At 38.5% G+C, this 23,407-nt stretch overlaps 1 protein-coding gene across 1 annotated transcript in view; it reads right to left on the bottom strand.

Annotated features, from left to right (window-relative positions):
- PIP5K1B (phosphatidylinositol-4-phosphate 5-kinase type 1 beta) overlaps positions 1–23,097 on the bottom strand; it is a 102,477-nt gene extending 79,380 nt beyond the window's left edge. Inside the window, exon 1 of the mRNA XM_049795746.1 lies at positions 23,076–23,097. The gene's annotated coding sequence lies outside the window, so the exon portion shown is untranslated. The remainder of the gene's footprint in view (positions 1–23,075) is intronic.
- Between the last annotated feature and the right edge of the window lie 310 nt (positions 23,098–23,407).

Genomic DNA, 23,407 nt, shown 5'->3' with positions numbered 1-23,407 from the left:
TTTTCTTTATGCTTTAAAACAATGCTAACTATAATTTTCATTATTTAATTGCATTCATTCTGAGGTGACCAGACAATGCAAAGTGGTATTTAAGAACCTGCAAGCATTGCTAGGCAGTGTGCCAATAAGGAGATGTAAACAAGTGAAAGGAAGCATAATTTGGTGTAGATCACAGAGTAAGAAAAGAGGCAATATATGAAACATTCTATAGCTATCTCAACAGTCATCACAAGTTAACCCCCACTCCAAAAACCTTATGTCTTTTAATGTTAGTGAACATTCTTTGTACATGAGTGTCTGGACAGTTACATAGCCGTCAAGTAAAAATTGAGGTAATATATGTGTCCACTCAGTTATAAAAAAAATACATATACAGTTCAGCTATTTATTTTTCTTTTTTTTATCTTCTTCCTCCTTGGTTTTGGGAGGGTTTTTTGTTTGGTTTTTGGGGTGGTTTTGGGGTTTTTGCTGGTTTTTTAGTAGTATCCCAGACATTAGTCTGTGGAATGGATTCACTTCTTTATAGCAGAAGTCACGTAGCCATTTAAGATCAAACATACCTTTAAGCCCCCATACCTGTGTCCTAGTTTCAGCTTGGACAGAGTTAACTGTCTTCCTAGTAGCTGGTACAGTGCTATGTTGTGAGTTCACCATGTGAAGACTGTTGATAACACACTGATGTTTTCAGTTGTTGCTCAGTAGTGTTTACACTGAAATCAAGGATTGTTCAGCTTCTCATGCCCAGCCAGTGAGAAAGCTGGAGGGGCACAAGAAGTTGGCACAGGACACAGCCAGGGCAGCTGACCCAAACTGGTCAATGGGGTATTCCATACCATGTGATGTCACATCCAGTATAGGAACTGGGGCGAGTGGGGAGGGGGGGGAATCGCGGCTCGGGGACTGACTGGGTGTCGGTAGGCGGGTGGTGAGCAATTGCACTGTGCATCATTTGTATATTCCAATCCTTTTATCATTACTGCTGTCACTTTATGAGTGTTATCATTATCATTATTAGTTTCTTCTTTTTATATTCTATTAAACTGTTCTTATCTGAACCCATGAGCTTTACTTCTTTTCCTGATTTTCTCCCCCATCCTACTGGGTGGTGGAGAAGTGAGTGAGCAGCTGCGTGGTGCTTAGTTGCTGACTGGGGTTAAACCATGACAACCTGAAATATCCAAGGAGTAAAAGCTAGTATATCTTTTTAAACCAACATATCCTAAGATCAAAGTCAATGTTTACATATTACAATGCACTAGACAATCATCAGAAATTCTGACAAAGCTTCAATTCTGAAAAATTATTTTTTCCTCCATGAGTTTTCAAATTCAGAACTTCAATCCGAGAGTCTTTAATCTATGTGATTCCTGTAATGCCTGTTAGCCTATTTAACCTCTAGTGTCAACTGCTGTGACACCTGCTCTTCCCAGAAGTGCTGAAGGATCTCTCACATCTTTCCAGACACCAACTGTGAAAGCAGAGCAAACTTTTTGCTGCACTGTAGATACCACTGATTTATCCTGCTAAAAAAAAAATAAATAAAAAAACCCCAACCAACTATCTTTTCTGCCTATCTGGCAGGGAAAAAAAAAAAAAAAAAAAAAAAGTATGAATTGTAAAGGGGAGGGGAAAAAGAGTGAAGAAAAAAAGAATGGTTAGGTCTGTTACCTTTGCAAGTTCCCCCCCGCCCCCAACTGGTTATGGAGGTTTTAAGAGTGATTGAAAGTCAAACCTTCTGGGCGAAATTTGCAACAGTACTGTTGTTGCATTGGTGAAAACTGGAAAAGCCTGGTCTTGCTAATTAATGCTAGGATGAAAATTTTCAGAGTGAACAGCTGCACTGAACTAAAAAAAGCAGATCAGAAATTGCATAGCTTGTTATGCCCAGCAAAAAAACCCCTATTCCTAAGACAACCCTGCTCATGTTGTCCAGTTTCAAGCCACAATTAACGTATAAATCTAATTACTTTTTAAAATTTTGCCTCAAAAATAAGAGAGAGGTAGAGATCACAAGTAGTACGCAAAGTGATGAAATTCACATCTACAGTAAAATGGAAAAAAAATCTCCTCATGGTCTTCATGATGTCAGGGCAGCACAAAGGCTACAGAGAAAGCAGCAAGCAGAGAGCGGAGAGCATCACAAAACTGCCATTCAGACTGTTCAACTAGTCTAAGTCACCTCAGCTGTTCACACCACCTTTATTTCACACTACCTTAATAACACATATTAGTTTCAGTGCCCTGCCAGATCTTTCAGGCTCTCAGTAACTAACACAAGTACAATGCTAAGATTCTGATACTGTTTGATTTCTACAGTGATCCCCTATTTCCACAAATAAAGCACAGTATTTGAAATTTTTTAAAAAAAATGATAATAGGAGTACCGATATTATTTTTTTTTAGTTTGCAGGCTGAATTTGAAATGTGTTTTATCAGTGTTATTTATAAACTATATAAGTTTATATTGCAATGCTCTGATTTACTGCAAGAAGTGTCAGATCATCTACCCTCCTCCTTTAGCTTTCAGAAGGGGAAAACAAACAAACAAAAAGGTAGAAATTAGCAAGTATCACCTCCATCAAAGTTTACAAATACTCAGAATACAGTTTGATTACCTGGGAGATTTGACAATTTACAGGAGTTCTGCCCTCCTCCATTTAAGGTGGTACTCCTAGTGCATTAACCTGTTCTCTGAGGCAAAATGGACTACTCTACAACTGTAATATCCAGATTCACAGAAACAGCCTCAACATAGTACATGCTATAGCTATGTATTTTATTTTCTGTAACAAACCGCATTCTTTGTTTTGAAAATAATCTGTTGTGATTTTTCAGATGGAAACCTGCTTATAACAATGGAAATAGAACTGCAAATTCATTAAAGGAATCAAAAGTTTAGAAGTCCTTGGAAACATAGCATACTGTGCTCCTCCAGCAAAACACATCCCATTCCATATGTAACTTCTGTATTTTTAAATTCTGCATCTCACAGGTGACTTGAAAGCCCTCTAGAAGAGGTGGTTTGTTCGCCCCCCCATGAATTTCCAGATTCAGAGCTTCATTCTGAGAGTCTTAAATCTATCTTATTCCTCTACTGCCTATTAGCCTATTTAACTGTGTCTTCTGCTCTTCCCAGAAGCACTGAAGGATCTCTTAACATCTTTCCAAAGAGCAACTGTAAAAGCAGAGCAAACTTTCTACTGCATAGTAGATGGTGTTCATGTATTAAGAACCATGGGACTTTTTCAAATCATGATCCCAGACCAGCAATCAGAAAAAACAAACATTTGATCCCTGACATAATTGACATCACATTGTGTATTTTGCAGAAAGTGCTAACAGGCCCTCCTTTTACAAAGTGAAACGGCCTCACTAATTTCTCATTATTTTGTAGCAAACTGAAAGCATACAAAGTAGAAAGGCATATTTGTACATAGCCAAAGAAGACTTCCCAATTGACACTTACGTTTTCATAATTGCAATTTCATGTGCCAACAACAGTAGCTTTTAGAAGACTAGCAATCTTTCTGTAAAGCCAGCTGGAATTACAAATGAATAAAAATTGTCAGGATGGGGTTTTCTTTGAAACAAGTGAAAGAAGAAAACATCTGCACACTATATACAACTGCAAGAGATGAAAATAGAAGTTACAGTAGTAACACAGTGAAGGGCACAGGTAGAAGACGTTGCAGAGTCCAGAATCGGAGCTCTGCTTCTTTACTTTGGCAACTTTGATATGGCAATGGTCCTAATGTTACTAACACATACCAGACATTGCACTTTGAGCTAACACCACTACATAACGCATGCTGTCCAATAAAATACTGCAGCACGTTGGGACAAATGGTTGATTAAGAAAGCAAAAAGCACAATCAGAGGGAAAATTCTTCTACCCTTGCCTTTGACAGTACATAGAAACTTGAATGGCAGGGATCACATAACACAGTGGCCATGATTTTTGGAAGGAAAGCGGGGCAAGCTGCATCGCTTACATAATCAGGAGGTAAGATCCAAGGGGACTGAATTCTCATACAAGGGGAACAGGAGGTCAGTGGAAGTGTTACTTATTTTCTGAAGGAATGACACAAACAGAGGTGCAAACAATCCCACCTTACTGGGCGAGGAATATATACAAAAGAGGGATTTGGTCAAACCAACAACTTTAGTGATCTGAAACTCCAGAAAGAATCATACAAAAAAATGGAAAATAGGTCAAACAAATAAGGCTAAATATAAAAAGCAGAGAGAACACACAAGATCAAAGGCAGAAAAGTACAGAACAAATTACTTTGATGAGAAATGTGTATGAAACAACAACAACTTCACAGCAGTCGTAATGCTCTGTTTTGAGACCTTATCTTTTCTCTACTCATCCACCTTTCTCCACCGCAATAGGTCAGCCACACTATATTTTTCTTCACCAACTCAAAATTGCTACACAAAGATAACTTTACAACAGAAGCACATAATGAAGAAAGATAATAGAAATTATTTGCTTAGAAGAACATTCAAAAAAAGATTGTTGAGTGGACAACACACAAAAACTGTGGTTCAAATAATTCACATGCACTAAAACAGATGGCATAATTTGTTCATCAGTTCTCCACAGGCAACTTGTAAGTGAAATACCACTGGGAATTATTCAGCCCATTACCATGTTAGCATGTAATCAATCACAACAAAGTTTGCAGAAGGATATGCTGTGGAAACACTGAGCTTAATGCCGGAGTGGATTCTGATGATCTTCAAATTCTCTATGCTTTCTTACCCCGGGTTCTGCAAGTATAAATTTTCTACATACAGCTTTTACTGAATGCTAGCTAAGTTAAGCTTTTCAGCAGCCAGATTATCTAAGAAATTCAAGTCTTTAAAATCCCATTTTTGTCTCTATTTGAGGGCCCTTCCGCACAGGTGCAAAAAGATAGTTGAAGAGTGAACAGACTACCTTGGAGGATGTGACAGGTAATATATTGAGATTTTTTTACAGATTAGACAACTGTTTTAAATGTTGTTGGTATTGTCTTGAAGGAAGGGAAAGGTCTGGATACCCTGTCATGATTCCTCCTAGTTTCCATAATATCACCATGTACCGCTCAGGCTGTGTATCTGCAACAATTTCAGTTGATCCAAGCTGGTGCTGCTAGGGTCCTGCCTTCCAAGCATGCATTTGCCAACATCCTTACCATGGCGCCAGTGCTCCTCAGTCTCCAGGAGAACTCGCCTAGACAATTAAACTAACAAAAAAGTAACCTACCAAAGAATATTAATCATAATGAAATTCCTTACAATGGCAAGCACAGCTTTTACATGGTCTCCCCTGAGATCAGGAAGAAACTTGGGAGGGGATGAGGAAGGTAATGCAACATGCCAGTCCTTTGGCCCACGTTGAATGAGAGATCCATTGTCTCAGTTGTTTCAATCACTCACATACTTCTGCATAACCTCAGAGTTGCAAGTCCATTTGTGACAAAACCAGGAAGAAAGACTGAGAGACAGATGGAGAGAATTGTTAGCAGCAGTGCCCAGTGGGCTGGGCAACAGCACCAAAACTAAGTGTAAGATTAGCTTAGCGGAAATATCTACAGTAACACATGCCTAAGGCTAGGTTCACTAATGTGTATTTAAACAGCAACTTGTTTTTCAGGTGGCTAGCTTCTGTGAAAAATAAGGTCACTCAGGAACAGATACAGATGACTGATGTAAGCGCTAAATTTGAAAGATATGTCTAAATTCATATGAAAGACATTTTGAGTTACTGTACTGAATAATAAAATCTATTATGACTAATTAAAACCCCCCATATTTTCCTTCAGGAAAGTTAAAACTGCAATTAGTAGAAGCTTTCCTTGGACCCCTCCAACTTAATTCTAGTTATAATTTAACAGAAAGCTCACTTTGTTCTTGAAAATTGTTTTAAAAATACTCTCCTGTATCATTCTCAGCACAGATCAACTCCTACATCATCAAAATTCTTTTGATTAGATTAAGAGCTCTCTGTTTGCTATAAAGCAAAAGTTCCTCAGAAAGCATTCCCAAATCTCCTGCAAAGCTATGGAAAGGGGCACCATTATCCCATTTTATGAAACACCCTATAAAGCACAAAAGCTGGAGTCTTCTTGGTTTAAACAAGCTTTCCAACATGTTTCTATTTAAGCTACAGACAAAGCTTCAAGGGAGAAAAAAACAATCTCAGAAGCTGCATCAGAGAAGAGTAGTTCAAAAACCAAGAGTAATGCAATAAAATGAAGTTCTGAAACCAATAAAGGAAAGAACTGCTCAGCATGTAAGGTAATAGCTGCTATTTGTCCTAGCTTCTGTCTAGTTGTCATCAAACTGAGATAGACATTTTACAGCCACTGGAGTGGAATTGCACTAGTAAGTACACCAAAAGAACTGCTAGTATTTTTAAAGTTATTCCATTTTCCAACCATGTGGCTGCTTAAATGTAAAGGTTACTACTGCCCTTATAAGGAAACATATGCTTCTGTTCTCCAAGTCAGTCTTCAATGGGCAGAGAAGACAGAGCAACTGACTACATTTTTGCCTGATAGCAGCCTGACAGTATACTGAATTTGGCACTCATGTGAAATTATGATTATACTTGTGGTGTACTTTAAGAAACAAAACCACATCAGCATACATACCTATTCTACAACTGCTTTAAGGTATGGAAACCTAGCCACAAAATTTTTAAATGGCGATACAAAAGTTTTCAAATAACTATTTTGAAGTAGTTATTTACTGCCAAATGAAGTAAGCAAATTGTTTTCCAACAGTCTTTCACTTGCCAAACAAAATTGAAAAACCTGTCCCTGACCATTTTTGGCAGCAAGGAAGTAAAATGAAGTCATTACTAAATGTTTTTGCCAGTTCCAAAACACTCCATTATTTTTTAGATGTGATTTATATTCCACATTAATTGCACCAATATGAACATTTTTGTATTAAAAAAATGCAAGTTCATAAACAATATATAAGCACCACCACAGTCTTCCTCCCCAGGAAGTTCTCTGCAAATGGCTAGCTGTTGTTTTTGGGTTTTTTTTAAATGACCTAGGTGGAAATATGATGGGAAAAATAAAAATCTTAAGCTATCATTATAAGCAAAGGATACATCTGCACATAAATTAGCTTTTTCAATTAAAAAAAAAGATAGTGAACACAATGATAATGGGACTTAAAACAAAGAGGAGACAGTTCTCCTCCAGCAACAAGAGCAAGCAGTGGGTGAGCACTTTGTAGCAGAATCATACACTGCCTGACACCACTGAATTTTAAAGAGAACAGACCAGAACCTGTCAGCTCTTCCAAGGAAAATGAGTGCGAGTTTTCCCACAAATGAAAGAGGTCTCTGAATTCTTGAGAGGCCCAAATTAGAATCTCCCTCCTTCACACAAAAGCCCTCTGAAAGTCTATCTACACCTCTCAATGCATCATTATAACTGGGTTAGAAGGATCATTATGACTAGGTTAGAAAAGGCATACAGTATTATCTGTAAGTCAGTTAATGGCCCACACCATGGGTTTCAAAAGGTAAAAAAACCAGCTTTCAGCATTTGGAAAGAAAAACACCCATTAATTACACTTTTTGCCTAGTGCATACTGTTGTATGAATCATTAACTAGAAAGAGAATAAAATTCCAACAGGATAAAATATAGTCACTGGCTATGAATATTATAAAGTTTCCATAAACTAAAGTGAAAAAAAATATCAATTAAATCAATATGTTCTCACAGGAACAGAGTGTTCTTATGATTTAAAATACACAATGTGATACTCCACTTTCTGATATGCCTTACCCGGCATTAATCAGCTGGAATGTCCAATTAAATAAATTAAGTACCTTTTTCAGCCTATGATTTTACTGGTTACTGGGTTGTTATATTTTTAGTCTGAGGTGACATAAATCAGTATGCTGAACGACACATATGTTTAAATGTCTGTTAAATGTATTCATAGAAAATTGCCTTTCAATAGTTGCTGTTCGCTATGTGCACTCAGTACCCCCTGACCCTCTCAGGTTTGTGTCTTGTTCCCGGGAATAAGCAGCCTGACAATTAGCTAGGTAAGAGAAAAGGGATTTTCATTAATATTTTGGACTAGCTAGCTACGCTTTAACTTTATAGCAAATAAAGAGCCTGGTCTTCAGTTTTGCTTGCAATATGATACCATTGTAAGAACACTGAACTGCAGCCCTGCACTAGTTACTAAGGTCCATGAAATAAAGGGCAAGAAAACAGTGAGACAAGTAAGACCCAGCCAGGCTACCCTGCATGCTTACCACTCCTCATCATTCTAGCAGTACGGATGGCCACAGGACAGACAGACACAGATGGCCCCTTCATTGCGCGAGCAGGTGCAGCAGCAGGTCACAAAAATGGTGACGGTGGTTGTTAATGGTTTTCTTTCAGAGCACTGTATTATCCAAATGCTTGTAAGAGAAGGCCATTAGTTTAAGCAGCAGATTATGAGATCAGCTAAAAACCTTTACCAAGGTGCTCTGGCTGGGGTGTTTGTGTGTGTGTGCAAGTTAGCGCATGCACATGTGACAGAGTGACGGAGTGGAAGGCTAGACACTGTAAGATGCCTCACAAGGGCAGACTGAAGGCGCTGCACCACATTAAAGAAAGCAGTGGCTAACATCGGTCTGGCATAAAAGCCAGAAAAACTGGACACTATCCATACCTCCTTTCAAAGCAAATGGCTTTCAGCAGAAAGCACTGGTTTGGAGATTCAGGTCTAAGCTTGCGTTTTCGCTCAAGAGGATGAAGCAGTTGCTACAGTGATGCCAAGTGAGGCTATGATGGACAAAGACACACAGCCTTAACCCAGCAGCTGATGGCAAACCACTTTCCCCTCACAGTGCTAAAGCAGAAGTCCTGCAATGCTTTTTGGTAGACGCTTCACTTGGGAGTTTCTCCAAATCATGGAAGTGATAATGAGGTCTTCTAATTAAATAACCATTGAATACTTGCTCTACCAAACAATTTGCCTGTGTTGGTACACCTGCCTCTGAACAACCTCTTATATCAATAGGCCTGGCAGGTCCCAGACTCACCCAAAGTGGTCTCTGCACATGTTTGGAAGGATCTCCTTTCATACTACCAAGTTTAAGGTAGAGGAGTACTCTGCATAACAGACACAGCTTCCAAGAGCTGACAGGTATCAAGGTGGGTGGATGGAAAAGGAATCTATAGGGGTATTTCATACCTATATGGCACGTACCCCTGTAAGGCTGTGTACCCTTCTTTGCTCAGAAAGCAGCCAAGGCTATGGAAACTCAGTCTCTCTCGGCTAGCCTTCACTTTGCTCATTTCCTTCGCTGTGTTTATGTCCTCACAGCAGGAAGAAAACTGAAACTAGCTGAAAAGCGTACTTTGGTTCACTTTGAAGACTTTCATGCACAGAGCAGACAGGAAGGGTGCAAGTGAACACAGTGAGCAATTTGGGATGGGGAGCAGAGAAAAAACAGGCAACAAAGGGAGAAACTCAGCAAGAGATTGTGCACAGTCGAACTGGGAGGACTAGGAAGCAATAGTAGATGAAGAGCAAGGGAGTCAAAGTAGAAGGGAATACATGGATAGGAAAGGCCTTCTGCTTTGGTCTATTAAAAAACAGGCATTCAGTCCATTAACTGTGAATAGTCAAAAGGATACTCAGGGGAGGGGAAAAAATGAATTTTAAAAGTCAATAAACAGCTGGTAGTATAAAGTTATGTTGTAGGGTAGAGAGCAAAGAAAACAAACTTGACTTTTATCCCCAGACAATACAAGTATTTTTGTCCCAACATACAGAAAGGTCAGTTCACTGTGAAGCACAGATACATACATTTATCTCACAGAAAGGGCTTGAAGTATTCAGTCCTGCCCCATTTGCCTGTTGTCAGGCAACTACTACCTATACAATACAAAATGGCATCAATCCATGGTCAAGATCAAGAAGACACATCAAAACAAACCAACCAGCCAAACCCAAAGCGCAGCATAGCTTAGCTGCAGACGCAACCATTCTAACTTGTTCCTGTGCTGCAGGAAAGCTTCAGGAGATGTAGCCACAAAGGACCGCTGGAGGGGGCCTGTGCAAACAATCCAGAACTGGCTCGTGCCAGTGACCCTGTTATGGGTCAACAGCCCTCAGCACCTTGCTGAAGTAAATCACATTTGCTTTTATCAAGCTACTGTGAAAAGAAAGGATTGCCCTGCCTTGGCTTCATCACTTTCAGATATTTACCATGAACTATTATCAGGTGGACCACAAACTACAGACAGAAATTTATCCTTCACATGCAGTGAAAAATTATACATATATCTATACACACACACACACACATACACCCACACTTCTTTTCATATTTTCCTCTGCTACTTGGTACCAACCTGCAGCTGGTGTACCTGTGTGAGATGTGATTTTTATTACCCTTAACTGTGCACATCAGTGCATAACATTGTGATCCCAAATTCTGAAACAGGATTTTTAGTTATACCGCATGACAAGCTCAGTGCTGTTAGGAAAAAGAGTTGGAGTTTTAGACAGCCAAAACAGAGAAAAATCAGTCCTACACACCTCTCAAAAAGTTTGGAGTCTCTATTAACTCTTCACACCTCTACTAACTATCAACCCTCCTAATCTTCTTTCAGTAGGCATCTGAGTATCACTGGCTTGAAGACAACCACTTTATATCCTTTTCTGCTGTCATTTCTTTAATTAAGGAAAAAACAAAACAAAACAAAACACCACCATATATATGCATCTTCTAGCCACTGCATAGGTTGATACATCTCTGTGAGGAATACATCAAGCACAGCAATATTTGTAAATGGATCCATCTAAACTATTACCTATATGCGTAATTTTGGCTAAACCAAAAGCAATCATACTAAGAATTCTGGTACCAGGAAATCAGAGCAAAAGGAGATAATGTTTCAGCTCTATAGCTTAATAACCAGATGAAACCTTTACAAAAGCAAACAAATATACTGAAGAATTCAGCAAGATACTAAGCACTACTTTGACTTTTTGCAGTATATGCTGTCATATATATATATATATATATACACACATACATATATCCTCCTGCACTGTTATTTCAAATATATTCATCTTTTAGTAGCAGATGCTGGTAAAGCATATTTTAAAACCTTGTCAGGCAACTAAAGTTGCATTACTGTCCGTATTTGTGATGAGCTTCCAAATGGTGTTTTACCATGCGAACCAGACAGAATTGGAAGGCTAGGTGCACACTGTTCTGTAGCAGAAAGTAACATTTGCATGCAGAAAAGAGTTTTTGCCTGCATATTCTCTGTGGGGGATAATTTGATGGTTACAAAAGGAACCTTTGAGCTAAAGGAAGCAGTCAAAGAGCAAGATGTGAACCTGTACTTAGCTTGCAAAAGTTCTGTGTTGCACTGTTCTTGCAAAGTCAACAAAACACATATTTCAGCTCCCTTCCTACCTTCATTACCAGAGGCCAAAAGTAGCCTCACAGGGATGAGAAGCACAATCACAATACACCAGAAAAGGCTCAAATGAGTGAAGCTACCTCTGCAAGTGAAGTTACTTCTGCAACATGGTTTTTGGCAATAGAGAGCCTTTACCACAGACATCTAGGCTTCACACGCCCTTTCTTTTCCTCTGTCATTACACCATGCAAAATACATCACAGATTAAAGACAATGGAAAATGTAAATGTTGCATGCATAGTATTTTTCTTCTTCTAAGTCACATACAAGCTTAACTATAGGCCTTGAGATGGAAATACGGGACATCACTGCTGTGATTTACCTGCATTTACATCTCATGGCCAACAAATAGCATTCATGTGTGAATTTTAGTATAGCAGTTTATAACCACAGAAGGAGCCCACCTTTTGTATTTTTGCACAGACCTCAGTCACATGGTATCTGTTGCAAGTCCCAAACATGAAGCACCGCACTCAACATGCAGTGCTTGAGGCCTCTGTTCCTTGTCCCACAGAAGCGCAGACACCATGCAGAAGCCTGAATTTTTCTCACAGTGCCTCATCCTGGACACAACGACCTAATTCCTAGCTACAAATACATCATCGATCAGGTTTGTTCCTTCATGTGCTCATTGAAATTGTTAAAAGGTGATTTTTCAGAGTGCTATTTCCTATTCAACATCTGGACTATCTTGTAATTTCAACTGATCCACATTCCTGCTAGACAATTTCTAGCTTAATCTCCAAATTCCACCACTAAACTATATTAATGCTCTCAGGATAACTTGAAACACATTTGTTTATACCATTTTGCAGCTTGTTGTTATATAATTCTTATGAGGAAAACACGTATTTGATAATAAGGGAAAAAATACAGCATGATTTTTCCCCCACTCCCAACACTCTGCGTCAAATGAAATTCATTAATATTTTTGAACATAAAGACAGTCCATAAATACATTCCGAGTAGGCTTTTTGCAGAACACACCATTTTATCAGTGTTAAATTTAAGATGAGAGTCCAAGTACTGCCTTTGCAGCTCATTAAATCATCATTTGACTGTATGCTCCAGTACATGTGATCCTACATGAGCAAGCTTCATCACTATATTCTTACACTCTAACCTTGTCACTGCACACTTTTCCCAACAGTTTCCTCCCATCACTTGTCACCATGCATCATTGTTTCCATGGGCCTGTAATATTTGCAAAAATGCAATGATAATGTCAAGACTGACTAAGCGAATGACAAACAGTCCACATCCACTCCCTTGAGGTGTTTTTCTGGTCAACATTTATAAAATAAATAGGAACAATTTAAGTATCACAAGAGGTGGCTCAAAAATAAGAGAAGCAGTATTGTTTCTGAAGAAATGTGTCTTCCTTAGTTCCTGCATCACTATGGCCTTAGTAAAATTACTGAAATGCTTAGCTGCCTGCAGAACCAGGCCCTGTTTAAAAAAAAGTAAGTGGGAGTACCTATGTCACAAACTAAACAAAACTCTCACCTTTACTGCAATAGCTGCAGAAACGTCCACATAGAATCGGAACAGCAAAACCAATCCTAAAGAAACAATGAATATCAAACCACCCTGTCCTGAAAGTCCACACTTCAGAGTGATCTAAAAGGGAAACCACTTGAATGTTTTTATTAGTTGTAAGTACAAAGACAGGCTTAAACAAGAAATTTCCCTTTAATGAGAAATTCTCACACACTACGCCATCAACAGTTGCATCTTCGGATAAGAAACAGGTCCACCTCTTATGGGAAAACAGTCTATATTTTAGTTAGATAGCCAAGAACCTGAAGCCCACAGGACAAAACAATATGTCAAATCGTGGAAGTAGAGAGTCTCTGACATCCTTATCTCCTTCGCAGAGGCATGTCCTAACACTCCTGCCACTTTCCATATTCCTCACCTCCAAAAAATGGAAATTATGTACAAGCCACATTACTGCAAGGATCAGCTGTATTTTAAAAGTGTTATTATTGTTGCTATTGCCCGTTTTGATTTTGCTTTGGAAGAAATTGGACTGCCAAAATTAGGGCACATTCTGAACAACCCAGAATCACTGAATTCATGGCAGGCAGCTGATTTAACTACCCTGTTCTGCACCAGGACTTTAGCAGAATTGTGGTTTCATTCCTTCAGACTATTCTTTCAGACTCTTGTAAACATTTGTATAATATGGAACAGCTTCAAAAATAATATCAGGACACACCTCCCTCCCCCGACTACGTGCGTTTGATAACTCTGTTGGTAAGTTTGAGAACCACTGCCTTACAGTTTTCTCCTCTTATTCTGATTTTTCAGATACCCATTTCTGCCTCCTCAGTTGTTAAGATATGAGTTTCAGCTGGGTTACCACTTATCATGCCATAGATGAGAGCAGCAATGAAGACAGCAGCACACTACCTTTCAAGTTTGACTATTTATGTTAATGCACTATATTTTTTGAGCAGAAAAATCTTGCCATCTCTACAGGGTGCAATTTATCTGTTTTCCCCTTTCAAGGAATTTTGTAATACTGATGAACTTAAAATCAATCCAAATAAAATGAGACAGGTAGTTGAAGATTTCTTCACTGTTCAACCAACAACCTTGTTTCTAACATCTATTTGATGGGGCATAAGCATCAGCAACTAGAATTTTAGGAGATGCTGCTACATCCCCGTACTCTCCAGAGAAACCAAGCCACTTAAATTGTATTTTGAAACACACTTTGCTAAATATGTATATTCAATCTGATTTTATTTGAACATACTTATATCAAAGTAACTGCATATCCTGGGGAACAGGTCATCAGTCACCCTTAAAATGGTGATTGTAAGATTCATTTAGATTTAGATTCATTTAAGATTCACTTAGAACTTGGAATGAGCTGTAATAAAAATATTTACATGAATTTTGTTCCAGTCACAAAGAAGGGATGGTTACAGCAAGTTTATGGCACTGAAAAAATGTTTACATTCACAAAAAGGAGTGAGAGGGGCATTGACACACTTAGAAGTGTTCTGGGAGGATCAGGCTTAAACATAAAGAAAAAGTAGTTCTCGAGTTCCCTTTACAACAAAAAGCACTATGATACCATGTAGTAGCTAATCACAGGCTACCTAGAACAACAGTAGAACATTTACATTTCATTAAATGTAATTTCATTAAAAGAAAAGAAAGATGCCAAGTTTGAAGTTGTGAACTTTCCACAGGCTTCTGTTGTTTTTCACTCCATAATATATCGCTTTGTTGGTAAATGTATGTCTCAGTTTTGTTTCACTAGTTATTAAGAACACAGTAAAATAGTATCAGTTCAGTGTCTTCTAGTCTGACAAAATTCAGACCTCATGATTCTTTGTAAAAGTTACTTTTATTATATATTTACATATACATAAATAAAACCAGCATTTATTCTCATATATACACTGCCCCTCTTCTCCCCCAATTTAGGGCATAAATGGTAAAAAGTCCAATGTATTTCACATTTAACAAAGGAGCCAGGCTATAGAGATCTTTGTAAACATCACCTCAAACAAGTTTATTATGCAAATCCAAGGGACTAAGGAAAACACAAAGAAAAACACAAGACAGAAGTAGGTCCATCACGCCAGAAGATCACATTGCTAGATAAAGAGCAGGCAGGTGACTTAGGGATGCACCCTGCTATGGTGCAGAAGAGCCAGAGAAAAAAAAAATCAAGGCTTAAACATGTGTGTTTGCCTGCACCTGGGATGCAGCTTGCCCACTTTGCTTCACTGCTAAGAACAACTGAAAAGAGAATGCTTATTGGCTTCATGCCTGCACAGCAAAGACCTATTAATGCTTCAACAATGTGACTTGAATGAGTATTTTTCAATTCTAGTGTCTGAATTGCACAAGTATGTCAGAATTCTAACTTGTTAACAAGAAGCTCTCTTGAATTACAACTTCAAGGAGGCCCTATGCACCTTATAAAACATCTTCTAGATTTCCTTGTAGCACTGAGACAAGTAGCAAGAGACAGAGCCATCCATGTGGGTGACAGTACAGATACCTATAGCCTAACCAACTTGTGAAGTTTCCACAATGAAAACTAGGAAATCATGCAAGATGTGTTCAAGTTCTTATAGGATCAAAATTAAGACCTGGGTGGAGGGGGGAGGGGAAAACCTCCTTAATCATTCCTACCTTTTCAAAGAAAGTGAAATTACCTCCTTGGCAGCCCTTTTTCCCCCTCCATAATCTAATTCAAGCCAGAAAAAACTATACTGTAAGTATTCACAAATTTACTGTCATCACTTCCTTCTTACTAGAAACAAATTTGAATTTAAGAACATTGCTATTTAGAGCAGACTTTCAAAAACATAGGAAAAGAGCATATGCTTCTCATCTCTGTAAAAGCATGTATCTAAGCCATAGGTAGGCATATTAGCCTGAAAGGAAATACACAAAGTGTAAACTCTACATGAGTCCAGAAGGCTCTTCTGAAGTAAGCTGAAGAATGTTTTCATACATGCATATACAATTTATATACATATATATATTACATATACTCTCTACATTATATATTCCATATTATACAATTTTGTTATATTATGAAGATGTTATACATATGTATACAGTACATACATATACATACACAGATAAAAGGTTATAAAATACAAACAATTTGTTGCTAACATGCAGTGACAAATGCAAAATATCCTCAACAGAACATAACATCAGAACTGTGAAATGGAAAAGTAATTTGTTCCCATATAACGCTCTTATGCTAAAAAAGATGGATTTTTACTGAAAAGTAGTATCTAAAATGTTAGGAAACTAACATTTTTTTTTACTACATAATTAAGATACATTCTTACATATGAGAAGATATATTCTAACAATATCTGAAATACAATGAGTATCAGAGCAAATACATGATTATATTTATTAAAATCATCGCATAATATCAATGAATCAGTGAGTAACAGGTTGCTTCTCCAATGCTATAGCTGATGTTGGATGTCTCTGACTTTTCATAAAAACGAATTGGGTTTAACTTAGTCTTACACTGTATTCAAAATCATTTACAATTTTACTGTGTGGCACTGCAACTCAGCATTGGATCTGAGTAACTCCTGGCTTTCAAATCTCTGTATCTTTATCGCAGCAACTAAACAGACAAATTACTTTGTGTTGCATGTGTTTAAGGCCTTGTTTAGCTGAACTTACTTTTGATTAATGGCATTCTTAGGCCGTATTGCTGAACAAAAGAAAAAATTCCTTGTCAATAGGAGGCATAAGAGCTCCAGTGCCAACTACTTTTCATGGACCAAGTCCAAATCAATCCAATTCTAGCTGAGCAGGAATGGGAATTTCTCTTCCCAGTGAAACTCAAATACCTGGGGATACAGTTTGCCCCTGTATACAGACTTTTAAAGAAGACCTTATTCATCATCTTTGGTGCTAACGCAGAGGAATGCAACACAGTGGAGATAAAACAATCTCACACTTACCATTCCCAGGCTACCTAGAGCAATACTCCTTGCACATTGGCTTTTGCTACTGTTATCACCCACCTTTGTTATCTGCTATCAGTACAACAAAGTTAAAAGTGGAACAAATGGTATTTTTCTCCCTCTACATTTAATAGCCATTGCACGCATCTGAAATGATAGTTCACTGTCTGAGGGTTTAGTCCACTGAAATGTTTGCTTTCACTGCAGTGAGCAGAACCAAGGCTACAAGAACCTAGTCGCAGCTTGCTGAACTACTCACGTCCACATACCAGCTAGCTTTAATTCTTCAATAAAATGCAAAGTTGCATCAGGTGTGCTCTATAAAATTTGTGTTTGTAACTTTACATTTAATTTTAATGGCAAAGACACAATATCCAGCAAACCTCATAGAAGTAATAAGAAAACCATCAAAGAATTTTATTTCTCCCTCATCCAAGTTTGCAACCTGCAACCCCCACCCTCCAGTATATTACTGACTTTGTAGATACATACTATATAGTATTTCTCGGAGTTTGCAAAGCCCTTTCTAAATATCATTTACAGTTGATAGAATTGGTGTTTATACCGAATATTTCTGAGATCCCACAGAAAGACTCTGACCCTCCATCTCCCTGTGTCAAGAGCTGCTTCTTGTTTCAATTAGCAGAAGTACCACCAAAACACCCAAGTGAAAAATTGCTCCCAACCTTTTCAGCCTCAGCTTTGCCGACTCTAAATCTAACAGTCCCCGCTGTTTCAAATGTATTCTGCATAAAAACACATGCTAAACAATACTAAATGAGCATGGCAAGAAAACATTGAAGTATTTAACGTGGTTGCTACTGCAACAAAGTTTTAACCCAAGCAGTTACTAAATTCCAGTCAGAGGTTCATCACTAACACCCCTTAGAGATTATTGCAAATGGGAAAATTCTCATTTTTCACTATGCCTACTTACTTACCCTCTCAAACTACTTCATAAAAACATGCATATTTCTAGCAGTTTTCATATAATTTGTGATGCTTTAGCACAATATTACAGTGTTGCAAACACTGAGAAGAATGTTTACATTTCAACAAACAAGTTAAAATCCTGAAAGAAACTTATCATTCCTGTAATTAGACCTTAAATTTCAAGTTAAATTCTTTCTGCTTTGAAGATCTATGTAAAAATGAAGACATTGCTCAATAGCAACCAACAAAAATATCCTAAAGCACCTTTTGTTTTTAACTCAACTTTTATGAGCCACACTTCTCATCATGCACTTTATCATCATTTGCAGGTATAGCACACCAAAACTAAATTCTTCTACTAATGTCATGCTGTGACCAAAAAAACCCTAAACCCAAGTAAAACACTTATAAATTACTTCCTACCACAGCCTGTTATTACACATCTAGCTTCAGCTGAAGGCATCTGAAATTGCCACTGGCATTTTAACCTCCAGTTTAACCATTCCAAACGGACAATGTACTCATGTGCTTTCATATTTGCTATAGCTAATGATGCTATCCTCATATTGCACATTAAATCAGGCATATACCAGACATTGAAAAGATAGATCAGGCTTGCATGGACAAATAAATTAGCAGATTTAGGGAATTTCAGATCATATTTATTAGCTGCATAAATTCAACTCAAAGTTCTATACTAACTGTGTGAACAACATATGAATAGTCCAGATAATTTCAGGTTAAAATAATCTGAAAATGATGATTTTAGATTTAAGCTCTTCCTTGAGCCCCTCCCAACCAAGGGGAAATCTCCTTGAGCTTTGCAAAGAGCTATGAAGTGCTTGACACTACTGTCCTCCACTGTGATCAGGCTTCTCTGATCACAGTCAGCCTGGCACAGGGATGCAGTCAGAAATAGGTAAAATTCAGCTCAAGTAATCAGTGCAATATAGACATATATGGAAAAAGTTGAAGATATTTTATCATAATTGCTGTGGTGTGTATTTTCTGAAATAAACCACTCCAGTGTTTTGATAGCCTGCCTCAGGGTGAGGAAAAAAAAAAAACCCATCAGTCTACAGTATCTCCCTTTTGAAAGACAAATGTACAATCAAAGTTAGATTATGACCTAGCAATATATGTTATTATTTAAAATAACAAAGTTAAGCAACTTAGCTTCCAGGACACCATTACTACAGATGCTTTTTTTTTATTACTACAATTGTCATCAAACACATTAATTCAATAAAAAGATATTTGTTCATTAGCCTTTTTTTTTTTCAAACACAACTTCTAATTACTCAAACACAATCTGATGCAAGAAGAATGAAACATGCAAAGCTACACTTTGTTGTATAATATCACATCATGACCAAAGAGATTAGGCAGTCCCTCAAACACAGGTGACTTTCACAATTCCTTCATAAGTTAAACATAGATCCAAACCAGCCAAAGATTATGTACGTGCATCAGTTCTTTATGGTAATACATTACATGTACCCCAGATGCACATCTCCTCGCTATCAGCCATCTGCATCAACACTGCACTGATGTCTTGATGTCTCCCCTCTGCCACCTGTGTCCAGGGGCACATCTGGCCATACCATTGTGCCACAAGGCTGATTTAGGGCACCAGCAAGGCTGCCATTGGGAAGACTCCTAGTAAGGGCCAGAGTGGTCTTTGCCCACGTAAAAGAAATGTGGGTAAGTATGGAAAAGCTGTTGGCAGACAGAAGCCCTGTTGCGTCAGGGCACACAGCTACCCCTAGCAGGGGCCTCCCCTGCTCACCCAAAGAATACCCAGACTCGGATCTCATCACTTCAGCTCCTACATTCATCAGAGGGAGCGGCTGTGGATGAGAAGCCTGTGCAGCAAACTGACAAAGGGAACACAAACAGTGGCACCACAGGAAAGGGTCTTGATTAGGTTTCAACATTCTGTGGTCATAGATAGTCACCTCATACCGAACTTGGAACCTGGATTCAAGTGGTGAGATGCAAAGGGCAATTCTGAATTACAGGTAGTCTCTGCAGTGTGTATGCGCAAACTGGGAGGAGTCAAGGCAAGTGCTAAAGGTAACTGCACTTAGTAATTGTGCAGATGTTCATGGCTGCTTACTAGTTAATGACAAGCATCCACATGAGGTCAAACAGCTGTTAAAAAATTACCATTCTTACATCACAGGTAAATAAACTCAAGCACCAAAAAATGAGGTAGGATACTCCTATGATGCACAACTGCTTTGGGCCTGCACCAAAGTCACAGTCTGATCACAAATGCACTTAAACTACAGTGATCTTTCTTGACCAGGTTCAAAGAGAAGTTCTGCAGTACACAACCACTGTAGGGATCCTTAAACAACTTTTCCTGTGGAGAAACTAAGGTAAAGAGGGTACTGCTCTCTGACAGACAGCTTGACATGTCAATCTTCATCTGCGTTTTCCACCCTGTAGAGTTCCTGTCACCTCTGTGGCATAAAGCACATGAAGCAGAAAGAAGCTGGGTAGGTTCAGACATTGAAAAGCCTTGTCAGAATAAACTCAGAGGTCAGTAACATACAAGACATGCGCTGTTTGGGCTTTGGTACAATGGAGTTCAAATCCCAAAGAAATCCACATAAATCTAGAAACTGGAGCCCCCAGAGACAGAGCAGACCATGGTTCATTTTTTACTTTCTAAACAACATTTCTAACTATTCATATAGTAAGAAAATACTGTTAACGTACGTTGCCGAAACATAGAGATAACAATTTCCTTCCTCGGTGTTGCAAGGTATATTCATCTTACAACACAATCAGCCTTCCCACAGCAAGCACAGTATCTTGTAAAATTAGTAGTGAAACAAGAGTGTGTTACAGACCCTACTTTATAACCCAGCCTACACAGAAAAGGAAAAAAGTGAGAGTACTAATTAGCAATGGAATAACCAGTTTAATGACTCACTGGAATGCTAGGGGAAAGAGGAATTTAACTGATCAGTTCAGCTGCTAACAGAAGTCAATAATCCCAATTTGAGAACCAGTAACTCTGAAGAGTGGTTCCAAATGTGTTTCTTCTTTTACCCTGAAGCTTTGTATGCTCACTCTTGGCTAATTACAGCACAAGAGGCAGGCCTGTGCTCACATAATAATAATAACCTAGTCTGCTGAGGTAAGGAGACATAAATGAGGGAAACACTGCCTTCATTGCAGGCTGTATAGGTTATAGGTGACTCAATGCATTCATTTGCCACTCAAAACCTCTGGTTTTGCTACTCTGCTACAAAAACCTAGTCAAATAACATAGACAGTCCTAGGTGGGGTCTGTCTGTCTGCATTAACACTTCAGACTCCAAAGTAATTGTATGCAAAGCACATGACAAAAGTCACACCTAGGTATACACCAACACACAACAGAAACTGGTATGTTCTCTAGCACAATAGTAACCTAAAGAAAGAGAAGCAACCTTGTAAACCCTGAACAAAGGCACGCAACGGCTTTAAAAAATATCCAGTCTAGCTAGGCACTAGTATGTTTCTTGGCTATTTTGCATGAGAACACCACAGTACACTGAATCTGCTGTTAATTTTAGGCACTTCTAATATCTCATACCGGAATTCCATTATATGCACACCAAGAAATAATATTCTATGTGTGTTTTTCTGCCTAGAAATCGGATGATAAACTGCCTCTTTGAAAGTCATCTGTGCTTTCTGCATATGCTAAGAATCACCATATTGACATGACTGAAGATTAAAGCAGTCCCAGAAGCACCACATCTCTTTATGGGATCACCACCACACATTTCACATAAGTCTAAGAATCAGAGAAAAAGTGATCATGAAAGACTATGATCCTTACTTATCCATATTACCAGTAGTTTCAAACTATTTCTAGTGTAAAGACCAGCAAAGCCTCGAAGCAAAGTAAGGTTCCAATTTAGATTTCTGTTGCCATTCAGAAATACATAATAGGGTTCTTTCCATTTGCAATTGTTCAGTGTCCTACTGTAGTGATCTGTGAATAGCTGGCAAAAAAGTTTATAACATAAACAAAACCTGGTAACATGAAATGTACAAGTATCATTATTTAAGGAGATGATTTGTTACATCATCATGGTTGTATTAAAAACAAAACCAGGAGCTGTGGACTCCCATGAAAAGGTTTTCTGTTTCCTAGCCAAAAACCTTTTCATAATACTTCCTTTGTTTCTGTGTTGAACAAAGTGACTGAACTTGGTGGGAACTCTCTCTTCCCTCCCAGAACCTTCCACTAGCACTCTGAATGTGAAAGCTGTGTTTCCTCAAAGTGTGTGCAACCTAGAGGGGGAAATAAAGGACTAACGTACCAGTCCCTCAAAGGCTTCACTGTGTGCCTGCCTTCATGCACTGCAATATACCTTATACAATTATCCATACTGACTTCCACATCACTCAAAATCAAGCAAAAACATCAGTTTTGGCAGAACCTGGGTACTCAAGTTTGACTTAAGGGTGTGCTCCTCCATGCCAGGTAAGCCATATGTGCTGCCTTCTTTCCAGACTACTTATCCAGAGCTCTGAAGGGTCTTACACAAGACCCCTCAGAGCTACAGAAATACCACTTTATTCCTCTGCAGCCTGGTGACCAGGAGCTGGGTGGGCTGGGTAAAAGGCAAGCTCCACACCACACAAATCGGCACCATCCCCTCTGCTCTCTCAACAGACGCACATAAACTATATCACAAAGAAAAACGGAAATGATCCTAACTGGCACCTACAGGTGCAGATCTGCTGATTATGCTTTGCACTATGAAGATGGTAAAGGTGCAGTAATCTTTACCTTGACTCACAAACCAAAAGACTACAGTGCGTGGCAACCTCTCTGTCAGCCAAGAAGGTAAATTTTCACCCCTCCAGCCTCAGATAAACCTCTCCTAATATGGTCAGCAGACACACTGGAGAAAAAAGGCTGAAAAGTGTTATTTATCGCCTTAGCAATATTTTTTTAGAACTATGCATACAAAAATATTTGTATATTCAAAAAAATAAGTACACAAGCCCTCTCAAATCTGTAAGGCATTAGAACAAGAGAAGCACACACTAAAGACAAACGTCTGTGATAAATCTGACACATTCCTTACTCACCTCTGAAGGTCAAACTTGACACTGAAGTAACCTTAAATAATAAAGTGATCAAAAAACATTAACTCATATAGCACTACTGAAAATAAAGTTCAGTGTTCTTACCTGAGATGGCTTTAGTTCTTTTCCAGAAGTTAAAAAAAGTCACTGCCTACTGTTATCAATGATTCGCAGACAAGCAAACTGCATACCACTGCACACACACACCTTCCTACTGACGAGAAAGCACCAACAAACCATGTAGCAGTAACTGCCACACGGTAAACCTGGGGATGGTCTCATACAAACACTGCATTACTCTTAGGCAAAAAGCCTTGACTCATGACACATTAAACCCAAGACTTTAATTAGGTACAAAGGGAAAGAACATCTGCAGAACTTTCAAGGCAGAAGGTTATCTTAGCAGTATCCAGGGAATCCCAGAATCTTTCCATTTA

This window comes from Accipiter gentilis, chromosome Z (genome assembly GCF_929443795.1).
Source record: "Accipiter gentilis chromosome Z, bAccGen1.1, whole genome shotgun sequence".
Lineage (NCBI taxonomy): Eukaryota > Metazoa > Chordata > Aves > Accipitriformes > Accipitridae > Astur > Astur gentilis.
Note: the sequence above shows the minus strand (reverse complement) of the source record. Positions and strands in the feature narration are given on the sequence as shown.